This window comes from Cynocephalus volans, chromosome 4 (assembly GCF_027409185.1).
Source record: "Cynocephalus volans isolate mCynVol1 chromosome 4, mCynVol1.pri, whole genome shotgun sequence".
In the NCBI taxonomy this organism is placed as follows: Eukaryota; Metazoa; Chordata; class Mammalia; order Dermoptera; family Cynocephalidae; genus Cynocephalus; species Cynocephalus volans.
Window position 1 is genome coordinate 151086882 of NC_084463.1, and position 23183 is coordinate 151110064.

A 23183-nucleotide genomic window follows, 5' to 3' on the forward strand; every position below is an offset into this window, starting at 1 on the left:
TAAACATGGGTGGGCCTTTGTGACTGTCTAAACAAATGGAATGCACTGTGTCAGAGGGCAAGGTGCATGCAGATGTAATATCACCGAGCAGTGTAATCCGAGTGTGCATGAAAAATAACTGCAGAGGGCATACTGCAAGCCCCAGAGAACCCTTTTGCCATGGGCCCTGACAGCACCTTAAAAAGGCACTTTACCTAATGTCCTTGTTGATTCCTATCTGCGCCCAGTGACTTCATGCAGCTACCATGTGCTAACTGGTTAGAGCATATTGACTATAGCCATACTTAATTAGAACTTGGGTATCCGATGGTAAAAGTAGGCCTGTGACCAAGATGGGGAAAGACCCTAATGAGACTGGTGGAAAGAAGCTGAAAGGTGAAATTTATAGCTGAGTTAAGCTTCTATTTCATTTAACTCTATATCCCCAGGGCCCGGCATGGAGCAATGCCCAGTAGACGTTGTAGATGGAAATGATTGAATGACTGCCCAAAAGGAGTTAAGCATTTCCACCACTGGCATCAGTAACTATTTGCATATAGTCTTTTGGGCTATTTTAATAGATATTTTTGATGAGCTGTTTGTAGTGTACAGAGGTTTGTTTATTCATCCATTCATCACGTGTATTAAGTGGCCACTCTGCCCAAGGTTGGGTGCCTATTCTCCTTTGAACCTCAGGAGTTCAGCATGTGCATAGGGTACACTGCATATGGTAGATGTAGGAACAAATGAGTCAGGACCTGGAGAAGAAAAGCTGAGTCTGTGGGAAAATGAACTGCATGACATGCAGGGGATTGTCTGTCATCCCTCTAGGATCTGCAAAGCCCACATGCCCTGACCAAGTTCAACACTCTCTGATGCACATAGACTTGGAGCTTCTTGGGCCACTGCACAACAGGACTGCCATGAAGTCCTGTTACTGTTGGCTGTGGAGGTCTCTAAGAACCATGTGATGTTCAGTCTCAGAAGGACCCAAGAGATCAAGAGCAAGACTGTTGTTTGACAGGTAGGGAAACTGAGAAGGAGAGAAGAGTTGCAATCTATCCTTGGTCATGAAGCAGACTGGAGATGGAGCTAGGGCAAGCTCTGGTGTGCTGAGCAATCGTGGTCTGCCAGTTTCAACCCCCTCACCTCCCCACAGGCTGGGCAAGCTCATGAGCTACACTCAAGGGAAGAGGAGACAGACAGGAAAGGAGGAAGCAAAGGTATAGAAGGTACACATATTCAGATAGCAGTAAGTGCTCAGAAGCAAAGAAATACCATGGGCAGAGAGGGCAGGGTTTGAGTCCACCTCTCCCATTTGCTAGCTGGGTGACTCAAACAACTTGCTAACCCTCTCCAGCCTCAGCTTCCTCATCTGTACAACAGGGAGCTAATTAAAGTGCCTGTCTCATGGGGCTGTTGTGAGATGCTAAGAACATTCTGTGGCACATAATGAACACTTACTGCATGATGGCTATTGTGATTTTACTGTTACTTAAGCAGTGGGTTAGGATAGGACTCTGAGGAAGTAATATTTAAACTGAGTCAGAAGGGCAAGAAAGAGTCACAGCCAGGCAAAAGAAGCAACCTATGCAAAGACCCTGAGGCAGGTGTAGACTTTATGTGTCCAAGGAATAAAAGAAATGCCAGAGTGGCTCAAAGGCATTGGGCAAGACTGTGTGTAGTGTAAAGTAAAGTCTGTGAGGCAGGCAGGGAGTCAGGTCTTTGGCACATGTAGACCCTAGTAAAGAGTGTGGATTTTTATTCATGGAAAACAAAACCACTGGGGCTGTATTAGTCAGCTATTGCCATAATACTGCTGCATAAGAAACAACCTCAAAACCTCAATGGCTCACAAGAACAAATATTTATTTTTCTCATTCCCTGGTATATGGATTGCTTGAGGCCTGGCTGATACTGACTGGGCTCTAAGCTGTACGTCAGATTCAGGTCTGCTTCATGTATCTCATTCTGCGGCCCATGCTGAAGAGGAGGCTGTGGCTACGTGAGAAGTGCAAGAGGACAAACCTGATAGTGCAAGCACATCTCAAGACTCTGCTCAAAGCACGTTCATTAATATCCCATGAGCAAAAGAAAGTCACATGACCAAGGCCAAAATCCAGGAGCAAGGAAGTCCACTCCTCCCACCATGAGGCATGGTTAGGATATTGATATACAGAATTACTATATGGAGTTTGGCAGGGCCCAAGAGCCCATGCTATCCACGGTCCATGAGAAACTGGGTGTACATTCCCCAGGCATTCAGAGTGCCCATGAGAGTCAAAGGTTAGTGGATCTTTGACCACCATTCATGCCCTCTTCCCTCAGTCTCCCAGAACCAGCCTTCCCTTCCCTATTTTGGACCCTCTAGGTCAGTTTTCTGCTGGACTCCGCTTAAATGAATAGCCAGAGCTCTCATGAGTCATGCAATCAGAAAGATGCCGCTGGACAAATCACATGCTGGTTTGTGCCACCTTGGCACTGGCTTTCCTGAGTCCTTTGTCTTTATCAGAGTCAGCCCTCCTCCAACTCTGGTTGAGAGGCGAGACACACTTTAGGCCTTCCCAGTAGCTTCATCAAGCCTGGTGCAGGTCTCGGGCTCACAGAGGCTCAAGTCAGGCCTGGAAGGAGCAGCCGGTTTGCGTTCCATGGGAGGTTCCTGTCGCGTACACATTCTTTGTATTAAAATCCAGTGTGCTTTTCCCAGAATGAGAAATACCACATGTTCTCACTTATTGGTGGGAGCTAAAAATTAACATATAAATTCACACACACACACATAAAAAAAAAAAAACCCGGGGGGGAGAAGATATAACAACCACAATTACTTGAAGTTGATATGACAAGCAAACAGAAAGGACATTGTTGTGGGGGAGGGAGGACAGGGAGGAGGGAGGGTGGTTTTGGTAAGGGGCAACAATAATCAAACACAATGTACATCAACAAAATAAAATTTTTAAAAAAAATCCAGGGTGCTTTTCCAACTGGGATGATGATCTACATCAACCATTATATTTTATATGTAATCCAGCCCCCTACCCACCCTCAACTCCAGAACTATTTGGGGGTGGGGGAGGGGGAGGAAGGAGGAGGGGGAGAGAAGAAGAAATCCATGAGAGGATGTGGCAGCGAGGGGGTGGGTGTCTATGAAAATTTATGTGCTGAAAAACAGCTGTAAAATGTTTAATGTTTCAATGAACGTTTTATGTTTACAATAAAAATCCTCCAGCCAAGAAGGGCTTTAAAATGTTACATTTCCAAACTGATCCAAAGAGAAGAGGCAAGGAAAAAGATTCCCACAAACCCCTTTCTATGGAGTAAGCCCCAAACATGAATCATTAAAGAGGCCCCTCCACATTGTGCATGTTAGCACCAGCTCACTGGGGAGCGAGAAGGAGACAAGACCGCGACACAAGGGGACTGAGGACAAGAATGGAAAATACACCCATTTTTTTTTTTCAAAGCCAAGTACCCATAGCGTGAAGCCTTGGAGGCTCAGGCTTTTGAAGGGAGAGGTGGAGGGAACGGTGGAGATGCCCAGCTCCACTAAAAAGCTTACTAAAAGTGACTCAACTTCCACTGAGTTGTTCCAGGAAAGAGCTTGGCTGCAGATGGCCTTGACAGAGAGACGCAGGTTTAAATTCAAACTCCACTGTGAACTAGCTCTGTCTCCTTTAGTGAGTTCTTTCACCTCTCGGGACCTCAGTTTCCTCAACAGTAAAATGCAAGTGGCAAGCGACATTGGCCTGCTCGGAATACATAGTTCATGCTGGGGAGGGGGTCTGGGGAAGCCAGACATCGGAATGACGTCAGACCAGGAAAGGCTCAATCAGGTAGAGAAATTAAGACTTGATGTGGTAGGAAACGGGACTGTGGAAGCTTTGAGAAAAACGTGAGTTTTTCTCTTCTTCGCTTAACTGATGACTTCAATCAAGCCACCAAGAGGGCTTTCAGGCCAAAGCCAGTTTTACTTTTTATCTCCTTGCTAATAAATGTTTGCCACATTATTTTTAGGTGATCGAAATGCAATGTAGCTTGCAGGCCCTTCCTAATCTGGCCCTTCTTGCCTCTTCTGCACACAATGCTCAAGTAGCTGCTCACAATAAACAAATAAATAAAAAGCAAAACTCACACGCAGCTTTTCAGACACACCTTGCAGTTTTGAGCCTATGCGTTTTCTAAGTCTTGTTCCTTTTGCTTACTCCAGATGCAGCCTTTCCCAAACCCTGTCTTCTTCTAGCAATCTCCTGCTCAGCCCTCAAAACTCAGGTCAAGCACTACCTTCATGGAACTTCTAAGCTGTGTGGTATGCCCCTCTCCAGTGCTCTGCTAGCACGTGCTGCTACCATGTGTCCCCGTGATCCTCACCCTGCATTATAGACACCGCTGACTTTTCTCATCACTCCTCTCAATGATGCTTCCTGAGAGTAGTTACTGAAGCTTTATCATATCCATATCCCCTGTGTGTAGCACAGGGCACGGTGTAGAGTAGATTCCCAGGACAATCTTCTTGGTGAATGAATGAATGAAGAAATAAATGGCAGAAAACACTATCTCCTTTCTATGATGATGGAAGACAGACTGCTGGCCTCCCCGGGGCAAATAGGGCCCTCGCGCTTGTTCTCATCTCATTCCTGTCACCTCACATCAGAGAGACAGGACTGTGTTTGCTGTCCAGTGCAGGAAGAGTGGCTCTCTTTTGGCAGCCTTTGCCTTGCCCTGCGAAGTGATAAGAATCAGGGAGTGACTTCTGTTGTTGAGTGAGGAAGCCTTTCAGATGGCTACAGCACAAATAAAAAGACACTCAAATACAAAATTCCAATGACATTTTTCTCAGAAATGGAAAGAACTATCCAGACATCTATATGGACTAACAAAAGACCACACATAGCCAAAGCAATGGTGAGCAAAAAAAATAAAGCTGGAGGCATAACACTACCTGACTTTAAACTATAGCACAAAGCTATAATAAACAAAACAGTATGGTACTGGCATTAAAAACAGACACACTGATCAATGGAATAGAATAGAGAATCCATAAATCAACCCACACACCTATAGCCATCTGATCTTTGACAAAGGCACCAAGCCTATACACTGGGGAAGAGACTTCCTTTTTAGCAAATAGTGCTGGGAGAACTGGATATCCATATGCAGGAGAATGAAACTAGACCCATACCTTTCACCATACACTAAGGTCAACTAAAAATGGATTAAAGAATTAAATATACATCCTGAAACAATAAAACTTCTAAAAGAAAACATAGGAGAAACACTTCAGGAAATAGGACTGGACACAGACTTCATGAATATGACCCCAAAAGCACGGGGAACCAAAGGAAAAATAAACAAATGGGATTTTATCAAACTAAAGAGCATCTGCACAGCAAAAGAAACAATTAACAGAGTTAAAAGACAACCAACAGAGTTGGAGAAAATATTTGCAAAATATACATCTGACAAAGGATTAATATCCAGAATATACAAGGAACTCAAACAACTTTACAAGAATAAAACAAGCAACCCAATTAAAAAATGGGCAAAAGAGCTAAGTAGGCATTTCTCTAAGGAAGATATATAAATGGCCAACAGACATATGAAAAAATGCTTAACATCACTCAGCATCCAGGAAATGCAAATCAAAACTACACTGAGATACAATCTCACCAAGTTAGGATGGCTAAAATCCAAAAGACTCTGAACAATGAATGCTGACAAGGTTGCAGAGAAAAAGGAACTCTCATACATTGTTGGTGGGACTGCAAAATGGTGCAGCCTCTATGGAAAATGGTATGGAGGTTCCTCAAACAACTGCAGATAGATCTACCATATGACCCAGCTATCCCACTGCTGGGAATATACCCAGAGGAATGGAAATCATCAAGTCGAAGGTATACCTGTTCCCCAATGTTCATCGCAGCACTCTTTACAATAGCCAAGAGCAGGAACCAGCCCAAGTGTCCATCATCGGATAAGTGGATATGGAAAATGTGGTATATCTACACAATGGAATACTACTCAGCTATAAAAACGAATGAAATACTGCCATTTGCAACAACATGGATGGACCTTGAGAGAATTATATTAAGTGAAACAAGTCAGACACAGAAAGAGAAATACGACATGTTCTCACTTATTGGTGGGAGCTAAAAATAAATAAATAAATTCACACACACACACACACACACACACACACACAAAAAAAAAAAAAAAAATCTGGGGGGGAGGTGGGGGAAGAAAGAAGACATAACAACTATAGTTCCTTGAAGTTGATACGACAAGCAAACAGAAAGGACATTGTTGGGCGGGAGGGAGAAGAGGGATGAGGAAGGGAGGTTTCGGTAATGGGTCACAATAATCAACCACACTGTATATTGACAAAATAAAATTTTAAAAAGTAAAAAAAAAAATAAAAATAAAAAATAAAATAAAATATTCTTATTTTTTTAAAAAAAAAGAAAGAAAGAAAGAAAAAGACACTAAAGTGTCTCCTCCAAGAAGAAGGGTGGGCGTTTCCTCTGAGGGCTGGAAGGCCCAGGAGGTAGCCATTTCCTTGGCTGGCCACCACTCTTGGAAAGCTCTTGGCTCTTACTACGATAGTCATGGTGGTGGCTGTTCACTGCACAATTTCAAATGAATCCCCACAAAGTTTCACAAGAATGCTAGTTACAAAAGAGATGATGGATGGAAACTCACATGAGAAACCAAAGTGAAAACAAAATTGGGTCACCAAACCCCATGTGAACCAAAACCACATGGCAGAATGCTCTGACTCCACAGACATAAACAGTTTAACCCCCATGACTCACCACGGTAGCCAGTGCAATGCTACGCAGACAAGGCCCATCTGATGGAAGTTCACTCGTGTGTTCTGCGGACTGTTGTCCTTCACTTTTCCTAGAAGACTTATTTTCATGTGAGGAGAAAGAAAGAGAACATTGATAGTGCACCTTCTATACACCAGAGGCTCTGGGCAGCACTGCAGATATACATTTCCACTGGGTTCTCACTATAACCCTGCACGGGAACTGAGTCTTAGCTCCACCTGCACAGGAAGACACAGAAACCAGAGCATTTATACAACTAAAATAAGCCAGAGCTGCAATGTGAGCTCTGTCCTCTGGCCACACTTCACCAGAGGGCACCCCTAAAACCCTGCCTAGTCACCAGGGCCCAAGTTTTCCTGCTTTCCTAATGGCCTCCAATCTGCTGTGATTACATGCCACTATCAATAAATAAAATTAATCAGTAATAAAATTTGAGCATACCCCACCAATATCTGTATACTTATTTACCTACAAGTGAGGTATATGCCACAAGTAATATTACAAAACATCCAAAGAAATAGGAATGAAATGGACTAAGATAAAAGAAAAAAGTGAGCAGAAGCTGCTATATTTCCTTCCCATATCCTAGTGCAGTGGTCATAGGGTTGCCAGATTTAAAAAAAGAAAAAAAAAAAAAAAAAACGCATGCTACTCAGTTAAATTTGGGACAAACTTTTGCTAAAAAATGTATTTATCATTCACCTAAAATTCAAGCTTATATGGGTATCCTGTATTTTTATTTGCTAAATCTCACAACCCTCAGAAGTCAGTAATTTCTTTCTGTTCAAAGACCACAGTAAACACTCTTGTCTTTGTGGAACAGATGTCACAGCAATTCAACTCTGCCCTTGCAGGGTGAAGCAGTACTAGGCAATTCCTAAACAAACGGGTGTGGTTGTGTTTCAATAAAACTTTATTTATAAAAACAAGTGATGGGTGGAACTTGACCATGGGCTGTAGTTTACTGCCCCCTGACCTAGTGGATTATCTCGGGTGCATCCTTCTTAGGAGATGCCTGGTCTATAAGAGAGAAGAGCCTATATGAACACAGTTCTCCAGTAACATGGCATAGTAGAAAAATGACTTGTGTTTTCTACGGTGGCAGGGGGTAGGGGCTGCTGAGTAGACAAAGAATAGTAATGACAACTCCTTGGATAACAGCAGAAGCTGAAAGGAGTAAAAGCAAGAGCATATCTAAGGCACGCATGCACACGCGTGCACGCGCACACACACACACACACGCGCGCACACACACACACACTGCTGCAACCAAGATACCAACTCTTGGTGGACTCACATTCAGTGTGTCAAAATAAATGCTTCCCTTACCCAAATTACTAGCAATTCAATTGGCCAACTGGCAGCCATAACAATGCATTAACCCTTCTACCAAATCACTTCCACCAAATCCCCTTCCAGAATAAGAGAAATTAAGTAGCCTGGGAGGAGGGGCACTCTCCCGACCACACACTTTGGAATCTCCAACTGCATCTGAAACTCTGAATCCCAGCTCCTAAACAGGGGCTCCTAATCACTTTCCTGAGGTTGTTTTCCCTCCCTTCTGCAGCCAGCAGGGGTACGAAGGCCTAAGCCGATGGTCACTGCCAACCCCTATAATAGTGCTAACTTCATAAATCATGTGGGCAGTTGCTCTGCTCCAGATGAAGCTACTGGGCTTAACTTTCAGGAGTCCCTTTGGTGGGTAATTTCACTTAGAAAAACAGAGGTGTGGCAACTCTCTGAGTAACGTCACCATTTTAAGCATGTCCTAAGACCCCAGACCTTCCTGATCCCTATTTCTTTAAGTGTTGGGGCCTAATTTTCTAAGAAGTGGATTTCTTGGAAGATGAAACTGTTTTCCAATTCAGCAGCACTGGATGGCATAGGAGATAAATGCAGAGATAGGATGTGCTTGGGAACAGCCAAAGCAAGGCAGAGAACAGTGGGGTCAGTTAGGTGGTAGAAGAAGGTGACAGTGGGATGCGCTCGTGTGTGTCATTGTCCAGGTTATTATTAACATTTCCATTAATGATCTGTCATGACTCCAGAGACTCAGAAGCAGAGTCTTCTTTTCACTGTGTTTCTTTCTATCTACCCTGATGGGGAACCTTGGGATGATTTTACTAATCACAGTCAGTTCCCACTTGCACACTCCTATGTACTTTTTCCCCTGCATGCTGTCCTTCATAGATGCATGCTACTCTTCTGTCATTGCCCCCAAATTACTTGTAAATTTGGTTTCTGATGAGAAGGCCATTTCCTACAATGGCTGTGCTGCACAGTTATATTCTTTCTGCTCTTTGGTTGACACAGAATCTTTCCTCTTGGCTGCGATGGCATATGACAGGTAGGCAGCAATCTGTAATCCACTGCTTTATACAGTTATTATGTCCAAGAGAGTTTGCTGCCAGCTTGCAATTGGAGCATATTTGAGTGGCACACTAAGCTCAATTATTCATACCACTAACACTTTCCAGCTGTCTTTCTGCTCCAAAGAAATTAACCATTTCTTTTGTGATATCTCCCCACTCTTCTCTCTGTCCTGCACTGACACTTACATGCATGACATTATTCTGGTGGTCTTTGCTAGTTTGGTGGAAGCTATCAGTCTTCTAGCAGTTCTTCTCTCTTATATGTGCACTGTAGCAGCTATTCTGAAAACTGGTTCTGCAGAGGGAAGAAAAAAAGGGTTTTCCACTTGTGCTTCCCACCTCATTGTGGTCACTACTTACCATGGTGCCCTTATCTTCATTTATTTGTGCCCCAGCACAGATCACTCACCGGACATTGATAAAGTGACCTCTGTGTTCTGTACATTGATTATACCTATGTTGAACCCCCTAATTTACAGCCTAAGGAACAAAGATGTCAAAAATGCCTTTAGAAAAATTATTAGCAGAAAATTGCTTGCTTAGGTTAGTATGAAATTGAGCATGACAACCCTTTAACAGGGTCTGTTCTTGACTGTTGGTTTTAACTACTGGAGAAACCAATTTAATATGAATGTTTCCCAAATCTGTGAGTAATGAGGCTTCAGCCACAGAAAAGGACCAGAACCTAACACTGGAGGTGGGCTTGCTCACAACCCTCACTTCATGTCTATCTCTTTCTTATCTTAAAGTTGAAATTCTTAATATTTATTTCAGGGCAGTTTTACCCTTCACTTAATCTCCTATATTTCATATTATTACTCTGTTTCTCTTTCCTAAACTTCTATCACTATTACTCTTGGTAATGGATAAGCCATTGACATACATTAATCCCATTTTTGTGAAAGAAAATCAAAGTGATCCACTTGAGACACATTATTAATTAATTTTGATCTCCACGTAAATATGTGCAGATTTGTTTAGCTGTTCAAATGCCACTAAAGCTAAAAAGCATTTCTCAAATATTAACCCGTACACATTTTTTTCTGACTCGCCCTTCTATTTCAGATGATAACTTATATTCTATATCTCATTAGAATCTTATATATGCTTCTTTTTGGATTCACATCATTTTCTATCTTCCTTTGTAGTTATCTGTGCCTGTGTTCTGTTCCCCTACCAGAATTATTCATTGATTCTTATACATTCTTTGATCTCTTGGATCTTTATCATAGTAGTTTCCCCAGTGGCTGAGCAAATTTTTATGAAATAAGTATAAGTAAGTTTTCTATTGATTGTTCTTAGTTTAGACCATATACCTCTAAGATGCAGAAACTATTTATTTCTGTTGTAGTATTTTTGATTTATTGTCCAGAGTGGGACTCTATACAAAAGTGACTATTACAAGATATTGTCAAGTATAATAGTTTTTCCCCACCAAAATTGTAAATATTCTCTAAATTAAAATCTGGCTCACAAAATATCTTACCAAAAATACATTGAGTCTGAAATATCTTGATTGGCAAGGAAATGGTTAACATTTCTGAGAGAAGCTATGCTCTGGAGCCAGGTATGGAAAGTGGAATCTATCAATGGTGGGATGATAAGTTAGTTGTGTACAGGGCATGATCCATAGACAAGGTGTGGCTGGAAAGTGTAAAAAAAAGTGTTACACCCAAAGATGAGGTTGTGTGGTGGGAGCAAGGATAAGCTAGAGAAAAAGCCTTCTGATAATAAAAAAATGTATGCTAGGTTGAAATACTAGACTACAGTCTTTTTCCCTGCAGTGAGATATGTTTTAAAAAGAAGGGATTTGTCTACAGACATCAGTGGTGAGGTAGGGCTCTGGCTCATGTGGGTTTTCAGTAGTGAAGACTGGAATGACATTGTGCAGTTGAGGAGAACTAAGCTCTTACACTAAATAGGAAATATCCTTTGAAGAGTATGGGTTCATTAAAATAGGTATATATTGATTCCTTTGTAGCTAAGTGTGCTATTTCAGCTGATGCTCTTGGGATAGGGCCATGAAAAATCACATAAAATGAAGTGTTCTGGGATTAATTATCTACATTCACTTCTTGGGAATGTAGGGTCTTGGATTCAGATTAATGGTATAGTTTCAGGTATCTGGCCTGAACATGGAAATGGAGTGGCTAGCAGGGTAGTCCAGGAAAAAAATGTCTATGCACCTCTAACCAGGAGTGAAGACAGGGCTGGGAAAACTAAGTCCTAAGATGGCTGCACAGAGACCTACAAATATGGCCTGATGCTAGGATCTGCAACTGGAGTCCAACCTACTAGGAGAGCAGGGTCTAAATAGGATAGATGATGGGGCATGGAGATTCTGTTACATGACATGAGTCAATAAATCATGCCATTTTCTCTGTCAGTACCAGGGATTTAGTCCCTGATAGTTGGCTCACTATGACTTTAGAAACTTTCTCAACCAATCTCAGGCATATATTTATACACACACACATATACATATATACATACGTACATACATACATATGTACACACATATACTATAGATATAGATATCTACATATATACACAGACATACATATATACATACACACATACATGCATACATACACACATATACTATAGATATAGGTATATAATACATGCCTACATATATACACAGACACATATACATATATGCATACACACATACATATACACACACATACAAACAACTACTATAGATATGTAGATACGTATCCACATATATACACACACATATACATATATACATATGAACACACACACATATGCTATAGATATAGATATGTAGATACGATCTTAAAATGTATATATTAAACTGTGGTAAAGAGATAAGTAAACAGAGAATGACACTGTTAATTAAGGTGACTAAGATCTCAGAGGTAACAAGTCAATCACAGTATACAGATTTGAACCCATGCCTGTCTCACTTCAAAGTACAAGCTCTTATCTTAAACTTTCTCTTATCTTTTTATCATTTTCCAAAAATGAAAACAAAGCAAGCACAAACAAATAATGGATTGCTGGTAATATGTAAAGACTATTGAATCAGTGCCTTTAAAGAAAAACATGAGAAAAAAAATAATTAAGGATTTTTTTTCCTTACACATGTATATGAAAAATGGGTGGTGAATCCAATTTTATATAACATGAGTTTTTTAGCTTTTATAGCTACGAATGTACACTGAGTCTAGAAAAAATACATCCAATTTAATGTAAATCAATAAAATGATAATATCTCTTACATTTCACTGCACAGGGGTTATAACACACTTTCATCCAAATTAAGTCATGCTATTTCCATGCAAACCTACGTAGCACTTGTGATGATTGTTGCTCCTACTGTTTTATAGATTAAGAAACTGGTGTCCTCTGAGTTCAAAGTAATAGTTCATACAATTAATTTGTCCAAATAACCTACATTGTATGATGATTATTGTCTTCAGAGTCATAGAAATGCTGCTATTTTCTGTAATAGAGGGTCATAATTAAGTGAGAAGTGCAGGTAATGAATATGTCTCAATATCTTTCCCTCAACGTCCAAAATTGTGGAGCAGGCAGAGCTATGGCCTGGTCCTGGATATTACATTCCCCTACTGCCCACTTTAACTTCTCAGGTCCTATCCAGCTTCAATAAACAAGGCTGCATCCCATTTTCACTGGGACGGAGTAGTCTGTGGTTCAGGACAGAGGAGGAAGATTAGGGAGGGTGGTGATTGCTGGAGAAGTGGGTGGAAGGGTCGTTACGAGCAGTAAGCTTGAGTGGATGGGCAGGGAAATGCCAGGGCTAACCATGCTCTCCTCAGAAAGCTGCTGTTGCTCAGCAGAGACTAGGAGGAGGATTTTGAACCTAATTGTAGGGATGCTGGTAGCACAGGTGACAGGCAAGAAAGGGGCTACGGTTTACTGTATGAGTCTTTCTGCCCTATTAAACTAAAATACACATGATCCATTCACCAACAGATCGAATGTGTAAGATGCATGATAAAAATATTTATATGTCCACAGTTTCGTAACCTCAGAGAGTTTAGTTTCTGAATGGTGTTTTCCCTTCCCAGTTCCCCAGAGTAGTATTTATTGTTGTTGTTGTTTTATTTTATCCTTATTTTCTTGTATGACTCTGAAGTCTGCTGGCTTTGGTTAAAAGTGGTCCTTGGGAGGCTAATTAAATTCAAGCCTCCACTGTTATATTTTACTCAAACCCATCATGTCCTATGTAATATCATCCATGCCCCTCTGCATTCTGTGGAGGTATAAGGGGAGTTGCACATACATGAATACCGAAAAGGGATTTTATCTGAATAATGGGATAGTGATCAATGTGCAAATCTCCAAAACCATGGCCTAAACCTGCTTACATACCTGTCCTTGTAAATATATCTTTAAAAATAATGATGTCCTTTATGAGAACATTTAGAAAAATATATAAAAGTACAGGTAAGAGATTATGAACAGTAAATAATGTCTGACCACCTCCATAAGCCATGCTAGCATTTTATTGTATTTTCTATCTGTGCATATATGTACATATATATACACACACACGCATATACGTATCTAAAATAAATAAATAGATTTAAGTGATTACAATAAATTTTGCATTAAGTTTCATAGTCTCCTTTGGTTTTATAACATGATTTTATTTAAAGAAAAAAGATAAAAGAATTAAAGAAATATGCAACATAAATCAGAAAATCAATAAAAAATCTTCATACCTGTCTCAGAACTATTGACTTCATTGTTGGATGCAGCTCTATCTGCACAAATATTCAACATTGTCTCCTGACAGACCTAGATTGTATAACCACTTCTGTATCTGGTCCCTGGGTGCTGAACCCTCAGTCTCTCAGGAATAAGAGACTGATATAATAGAAAGGTTTACCATCAGATATTTCAATTTTCATTTTGTTCCTTTCTACCTTAATGCTTAATATTATTCTTAATTAAAAACAGTAAAATGTCTCTAATCAGTCAGCATTCATTATTTCCAGTTCACCAGTCCCTCCACAGGCATTTTGTATAATTGCATAATGTACAAAATAAATATATACCCACCCATGCTGACACACTTACACAGATGCACTTACACAGACACTATTCCAAACACACACACACACACAAACCAAAGATGTTTGTAAGGAAATCAAAAAGGAACAATAATGGCACTGCTTAGGCAGATTTTGTTGATTATACTATCAGATTTCTAACTTGTAAACAAAAATGGTGTTAGAATAAACAGTCTTTATGTATAAAGGAATGTTATGATTAGAAGCAATGCATTCTTTTCTATTCTTGTACATTATTTAATCTATCCTCTTCTAATGGCCATTTGGTTTATATGCCATTCTGCATATAAGGAGTCTGATGTGAGTAGAATGAAACATACATAATTTATCATGTTCTGGTGTTTTCTTAAAATAAATTTTAACAAATGACCTTTAAGGACAAGGAGACTTCATCCTGTATAAAGGAAATTTTGGCCTTCTTACCACAGTCAAGTGTGTTTTATATTATCTAATCATCATAACATGTTATCATTTATTTCATATTTTATCACACATGTCCTGAGTTTTCTCTAATAACCTCATTATAATCTGAAAGCCAAAGGTGACGAATAACTTTTAGTTTCATCGATATTAAGTTTCATTGAATCCATAGAGATTACTCACAATAGATTCTTGAATAATGTGCAGCAAAGCAGATTAGTTTTAAAAGTAAATTATCTTCAATACTGTCATAGAATGATGCAGTGTGTTTTTTGAATTTTGTAAATTCACAAAATTAGTGACCCATAAATGACTCCTCAGAGGTGATTCAAGTTTCACTTATCCTAATCCAAGGCAGGATCCAAACACTAATTGAGGGCAGAAGGGAGAAAATAAGGAGGTTTGCCACATTGGGAGATAGTTTACTTGATTTATATCAACCTGGCACTAGAACATTACTGGTATTCCTCTTAATAGAAAGTGATCTGAGGAACCATTGCATTAAGCAAATTCAGGAAATAAGCAGAAAAAAAATAGTGCCTGTTGAAGTTGTGCAACCTGACAGCCTTTGATCATCTTCTGAGAAATATTTTATAATGTGTGACCCATTACAATGCAATTACAAACACAGGATCCTATGTAGTCCTTAAATGGTTATTGTCGATCAATATTTCAAGAAAATATACAATAATTATGTATATTATCTGTACATCTTGAGTCTAAATGTGGTTAATTTTCTTGCCACATATATTATATATGCAAAATTTGTGCAAACAAAAAAGCAGTAAGATGTGCAAGACATGTACCAGTTTATTTACTCCAATACCACAGGTGGTCTAATGTTTCTTCTGAAACCCCACCTGGAGTAAACAGAGTTGTAGATTTGTTGTTATTTTTGTTTGTTTGTCTTGTTTATAGTTAAGAAGTTTCCCCCTTGCTCTCTAGAAAGCTAGAATACCTGTAAGTGAAATCCAATGAAATTAATATATTTTCTTTTTTTTGGAAAAGTGATTCTCAGTGACATTTTTTTTAAAAAACCGGTAACGGGATCACAACCCTTGGCTTGGTGTTGCCCACATTGCGCTCAGCCAGTTCGGATCCCTATATAGGATCCGAACCCGTGGCAGGAGCGCTACTGCGCTCCCAGCACCGCATTCTCCCAAGTGAGCCACGGGGCCAGCCCAGAAAGCCATTTAGATGCAGATGTTTTTATTTTTGTTTTATACTTACTTGGTTGTCCCTGACATCTTAAATTCTACCTTATGTCATTTTCTCACATGATTAAAAAAAGTGATTCTTTATTAAAACACAAATCCCTTTGGAGGTCATTTAAATTGTCCAGTTTTCAGCAATATATGGCTAACCACGTTCTGTTAATAATGGTGAGTGGAAATTAGACTACATAGTCTGTAGGGGCAGCAGTGTTTACAAAATTAAAATTCGGATCCTACCTCAACACAATGTAACCTGAGGAAATTTGGCATTCCGTGGAGACAGGAAAGTACCTGAGGGACAAAAATGAGTTTGAAAAGGAATCAGAAAGTGCCCAAGGATGACTCCACCTCTTCAAAACACGCACCAGAGAAGTAGATAGTAAATTTTGCTCTTGGGAAAAATATTGCTTTCTTAGTTCACCTGGTGGAAAATTAGTGGTAACTACTTAAGTGGTTTGAGATTTATCTCAACAATATCTGTAACAGGAGTACAATTTGTATTTTTGTATTGAGATCATCCCCCCCACACACACACACAATGAAATATTAAAAAGCCTTAAAAATTGTCACTGAAGGGCTGACCCCCTGGCTCACTCTGTACATTGTGGTGCTGGGAGCGCAGTGGCACTCCCGCCGGGGGTTCGGATCCTATATAGGGATGGCCGGTGCGCTCACTGGCTGAGCGCAATGTGGGCAACACCAAGCCAAGGGTTGCGATCCCCTTACCGGTCACAAAAAAGAAAAAAAAATGGCTTTCCTAGTGTCACTGGTACTTGTAAACATAATATTACCTAGAAAAATGTCTGCCTATAAAGCCTTTTTCTTCCGAAAATAGTTGCCCGGCCCTGAGTCATGGACTATTATCAAATAATTCAGTGTATGATATTGGTAACAAAGAAACCAGGTTCACTAAACTCTCTATTGCCGAAAACAAACCAAACCAAAAAAAAAAACAGTGCCTGGGGATTGCTGACATCTCTGCTCTATAAGCAAGGAAGCAGATTTTTGTAACATAAAAGATGATTATTTAATAAAATGTTCTCTGAGAGTTGTGAGCTTTATTAATTGCACAAGCATAGATTGAAAATTTATTGTGTACAAGAAACTGATGGATACTTTCAAAGTAATAATGAGGTTCTGAAGTCACCTGCAATCAGATAATAGATTTTTACTTTTGAGAATCTTTTAAAATACACACATGCACATATACATATATCAGCAAGTGAATTTTTAGAAATGAAAACACTCCTGCAGCCAGGATTCACACCATTATGCAGAACATAAATAGCATAAATAGCATCTTAGAGACTGTATGTGAGGCCTAACATAAATTGACCACCAATATAATAGGTTAGTTTTGCATGATTTTAAAAACCTTATAGACATCAATCCATTCAGTTTGTATTCTTTTGTGTTTAGATTCTTTTACTCCTTTTAGTGAGATTACTTCATACTGTTTCTTGTGGTAGTAGTTCATTTATTTTCATTGGTGTGTGGCATCCTAATAGACAAACATACCATATGTGATTTATTAAACTCCAAATAATGCACTGTACAAGCTTTAAGTATACGTATTCATGCGGTTCTATTGGGTACAAAAGAATGAATGAATATTTGGAGGTCATAAATTATATATTATACATACGTGTGTGTGTATGTGTGTGTGTCCATCTATAATAGATAAAGCTAAACAGTTTTCCAAAGTTGAGTGCCAAATCCAAATTCTACTGCCAATATATGAGCTGTCATTGTTCCACAATCACATAACACTTGAAATTAATATTAATCATTTTCACTAGAGTCATTTGTAGTTGAGTCACAGTACTGCACTGAGGTATTAATTTTTATTTACCTGGATACTAATAGTTGTATAGCCACTTCTGTGACATGTATGGTAAAGTCTGCATGCAGAATGGCAGGCCAGTTAAAGGGGCTGTGCTTAGAGTATCTGGTCTTTCACAGTGCACATGCTCTAGCTGGTTTCACTGTCATTGCCATTTCAGGTGGAATCAGTCTGGACATGCACTGCAGTTCTCTTGCATAAAGCTGTAACATGCATCACTTTTGTTGTTATCTTTTTTGTTTTTATTGTAAATATCTCCAATAATGGGGATAGGTTTATCTGACGCTAGAGTCATAAATTTTTAGATACCTAATGTGGCAACTAGTAACAACTTTTTAGATTATCTAGTGTAAGTCCATTTTTTACAGATGAGGAGACTGATATGTAGTGAGGAAAAGTGACTTGTTCAATTCCACAGTGATTTAGAATCGCTTTGGGTGACTAGTTCACAGTATGTTTCTAGAAAGAAGGGTTCAGGGAAGACGAAAGTTGATGACTGTTTTTTCACAGAAAACCTCCTACTTTCTGGGTCATTGAGAACTACTATAGATTTATCCTAACAAATGTAGTTATACAACCTATCACCAGTATGTATCTGTCTGTTCACTGTGTTATATTTTTATTCAAATCTACCATCATTATGTCATGATCATATTTAGACACTTTAGTTCTAAGGCTGAAGGTAAGGGCTAAAGAAGCTGCCTAGTGTGCTAACCCAATACACACAGTCTAGAGTGATGTCATATTTAGGCAGTACTATTTTTCATCAGTCCCTGGCAGCTGTATGAGAAGGGTATGATGTAGAGAGACACAGAGTGGAGGAGAATGATGGGGATCTCAGTGGACAGGCTGCAATAGATCAAAGCCTTTTGATATATATTTTCCCTGTTTCTGTGAATTATCACATTGAAGGGCCAGTCCAGGCTATCTGCATCAAATTTCTATTTAAATCATGAATCTTCTTAACAATTGTCTTGGTAAGTGATTTTTTAACATTTAACTAGACAAATTCAGAGAGATGAGGCCTACGATCAATCAACTTGGTTTCTCCCGTTTGTAGATATACCTTTATTGAGCTTAAGATCACATCGTTGTTGGGATTACAATTTCCTCCTCTTTATTAAATGGGCCAATAGATCAAATCAATTTCTATGACATAACTGTCATATTTCATATGGAAGGGAGAAAAGATGTTTATGTTTTCTGAATTTGCAGCAATCTACCAACCCTCCACTTTGTTTGAACTTTAATAATTTTCAAACAACGCTTTCATCTATGCTGTTGCTTTTAAGAAAGATTAACAAGAACATGTGTAAATTGAGAACATATGGTACAGGTGGAAACTCTTAAAACCTGTTTTCTAAAAGAAGCATGTCTTGTGGGTTTTTTCCCATCACTGTGCTCTCCTATAATCTGTCACAGTGTCCCACAAATGCCACCTTGAAAAGCAGAGGAGTCTCTTGTGCTTTACTTTCATTCTGAAATGTTTTCACACAAGGACATTTTAAAGTGGCTGCTAGAATACCTGTCTTTTAGTTTGTATAATTGTAACGAATTATTGAGTGTCATTGAGTTTTGTATGATCCTTCAAATATATGGCCATATCCACATTTTGTCAATTCACTTCTCCTTTGGCCAGAGGCATATGATGTAGGAAAACATCAAGAAAGTACCCAGGACAGGGCTGGCAGTTTAGCTTGGTTGGTAAGAGCATGGGGTTATAGCGCCAAGGCCAAATGTTCAGATCTCCATATTGGCCAGCCTCCAAAATAAATAAATAAATAAATACCCACCCCCCCCCAAAAAAAACCCTAAAAAACAAAGTAACCAAACGAATGTTCTTTACTTCCTGTGTAATCTTTATGCATGTCTTTGTAGACATGCACATTGATTACAACATTATCTTAGCATTCACAATGTTTTATTTACCTTCTCAGAAGCTATAAAATATATATTCAAGGCACACATCTGGCCCTCAGTTAATTATACTTTGATATCTAAAAAACACTCAAAAATTTTATGGTGTATATTGATTTTTATTAATTATTTATGTTTTAGCCTTGTGTCTTAGGCAAGTGCTGGAATGACAGGCATAAAATACACAATCCTTAAGAAAAGAATGCTCTCAGTCTCATTTTGGAGTTAATAGCTTAATAAGCAGAGTAATAGAATAATACCTTTAGGTGAATATTAATCATGAATCTAAAATAGGGGCATTTCACCAGGTCTGAGGAGGGGAAAGAAGGGAAGAAAAGTAGAGTGAAAGTGACTGAGCTGAGAATTTCAACACAAAGATGAACTTTACTGGGGCCTTTCCCTTTGTGCTTTAATTTTTACATCCCGAGCTTCCTCTTCTCTGGAAAAGCATTGTCCAGCACACCCCTGAGTTTCTACTTCTCAGCTTCTCCATATATACCTCTTTCTTCTCTCCAACCCCATTGTATATTACTCATTGTTTAGATCTGAAACTAAATGTCCCCATTTCAAAGAATCTTTTCGCCTCTGTAATATAGATTTAGACATCTTCCTTGTATTTGAGTATGCTGCCTTTTGGCTTAATTGCATTTTACAGTTTATTAGGAATTATTTGTAAGTTTAATGTTTCCAGTTTCACTACATTATGAGATTCATTAGCATAGAAACTAATGAATTACCATAAAATGAAAAGCACACAACAGTGTAAAAGGCACATCCTAAAGACTTGATAAGTCTCAGAATAATTAAATTAGTTCATGAAATAAAGAGCATACAAATGAAAGTTAAGCACACTAATACAGAGACAAGAAAGTTTTACAAAAATAGAGAGAACTTTATTTAAGTTGAAGGCACATGATAAAGTATAGCCTATTTAGGAAATTTCAAAATTTTAGCATGCTGTGAATTAGTAAAATGTGTGTTATATTAAGTTAAGGTATTTGAGACAACTTTATAATACACGATTTGAAGAAAGCAATGAGTATGCATTTCTGTGTGTATATAAATGCATATTTATTTACAGTGTATACCTATTTACTTAAAAAGTTTATTTTTCAGCTTTGCCAGGGCTTCTTTCACATCCTAGTTCTTTAGGCTATAAATCAGAGGGTTCATGGGAATCACAAGGGTGTAAAACAATGAGATCATTTTGTCCTGATCTAGAGAGTAGAATAAACTTGGCCAGAAATACATGAAGAACATAGTTCCCTGGAAAATTGCAACTGCAGGTAAGTGGGAGGGGCAGGTGGAGAATGCTTTGAACCTTCCCTCAGCAGAGTGGATCTTTAAGACTGAAAAGATGATATAAAAATAGGAGACAAGAACTCCTGAAATGGTACTCAGTTTAATGAACCCCAAAATGGTGAATATCTCCAGCTCATTGACCTGTGTGTCTAAGCAAGATAGCAATAGGAGAGGAGGAACGTCACAGAAGAAATGATTAATCTCATTAGATCCACAGAAAAGTAAGTGGAATGCCAAGGTCGTATGTATTAAGGCATCTGTCATTCCTACCAGATAAACTGCAGCCAAGAGTAGGAAACACACTCTGTTGGACATATTGACTGTATACAGCAAAGGGTTGCTAATGGCCTTGTACCGATTGAAGGCCATCACTGCCAGCAGCAGACACTCAGCATCTGCAAAGATACAGAAGATGAGAAATTGCAGAGCACAGCCAATGAAAGAAATCGATTTGTCTTCAGCCATTAGGTCCACCAGCATCTTGGGCCCAATTGCTGTGGAATAGCAGAGATCACAGAAAGAGAGGTGGCTGAGGAAAAAATACATTGGCATGTGAAGCTGCCAATCCATCCTAATTAAAATGATCATTCCAAAATTTGCCAGAACAATAATGAGATAAACAATTAGAAATACAGAGAACAGAGTTACTTTTACTTTCGGGTTATCAGTAATTCCCAAAAGAAAAAAACCCGTTACTGAGGAGCAATTTCCCCCTGTCCAATCTTCTTTGATCTTGTTCAAAACTGTTTCAAAAATCAAGAGAAGGATAGATTAGGATTTGACTTTTATGGATATCCAAAAAGTATTATTTGTAAGACAGAGCATGATTTGTTTCTGTAAATTGTCTTCTTTACTCTCAGAAAATACTCCAGACAAGTGTCACTTTTTAATAAGCATTCTCATGTGCAAAAACTAAAAATGTCTGGAATAGAAAGTTGACAAACTTTGATTCTAAATTTACATATAATTCCCGAGATATGTGGCTTGTCTTGGGTTGGATCGCCCAGTCTCAGGCAGTAGATCAAAAACGGTTTGAAAAAAGCGCCAAAGTTAGAGAAAAAAGGCCAGAAGGCACAAGGTCAACCATATTATATTTTTGACAAATAGGATCACATTTATTGTATTTTTCAAGAAACATAATTGATTTTTTCACTGATAATGATATTGGATATAAGTTAAATGAAAATTATTTTGGTACTGTTTTTGGCACAATATCTTTAGTGTTTACTGAAAAATGAAACAAATTTTATTAAACTGTTGTATCATTCACCCTCACTGGTTTCCACAGCATTCCTAACCCATTTGTGTGACTCACCTGGTTCCAAAGGATAAATCTCCTGAAAACCAAAGAGAAGTGGTGAAAAGAAGTGGAAACGCGGACTACAGCACACACGTGAGCTTGTTGTCAGCTTTTAAACTGACTTTTTCATTAGAATCAAAATGGGAAGAAAATAAACGTTTCTGAGATACATGGGCTTGATTCCTGTATTTATATGTCCATTTAAGTATAAGTGTGTGTGTGTGTGTGTGTGTGTGTGTGTGTGTGTGTGTGTGTGTGTGTGTGTGTGTGTGTGTGTGTGTGTGTGTGTGTGTGTGTGTGTGTGTGTGTGTGTGTGTGTGTGTGTGACCGGTAACGGGATCGTAACCCTTGGCTTGGTGTCGTCTGCACCTACTGAGCTCACCGGCCATCCCTACATAGGGTTCGAACAGTGGCGGCAGCGCACCCAGCGCTGCTGCGCTCCTAGGGCCACACTCTCCCGACTGAGCCAGGGGATCGCCCCCCCCCTTGTTGTTTTTGTGTGTGTGTGTGTGTGTGACCGGTAAGGGGATTGTAACCCTTGGCTTGGTGTCGCCCGCACCGTGCTCAGCCAGTGAGCACACCAGCCATCCCTACATAGGATCCCATGTATTGATCATGGGATTTTTTTTTCTACTCATGTAGCTCATGTGTACAAGGATGATGCACCACCGCAGCGCCTCTCTCTGCTCCACAGCCGCTTTCAGAGCGGGTGTCGTGGCCACCGGCGACCAGTTGGCAGGAATTGCCCACAGGACTGGGGAATGTCACTACAGCAGAGGAAGCAGCGACCCAGTCCAGATGGTGGGAAGTCCTGGGAGTGAGTAGAGGCCCCGCGTGGGTGACGGTGTCACTAGAGGCCGGCCCCTGGTAAAGTTCCGGGCCAGGCCTCAGCGTTTCCAGGCAGAACCCGGCCCTTGGGGGGAGCCCCCCCCCCTCCGCG

The 23183-nt window shown here is 39.5% G+C and overlaps 2 pseudogenes; one reads left to right on the forward strand and one right to left on the reverse strand.

Moving 5' to 3' along the window:
- Nucleotides 1-8844: 8844 nt before the first annotated feature.
- Nucleotides 8845-9721, forward strand: LOC134376574 (olfactory receptor 5I1-like; annotated as a pseudogene).
- Nucleotides 9722-20733: 11012 nt separating this feature from the next.
- On the reverse strand, nt 20734-22632 carry LOC134376575 (olfactory receptor 5W2-like; annotated as a pseudogene).
- Nucleotides 22633-23183: the final 551 nt, after the last annotated feature.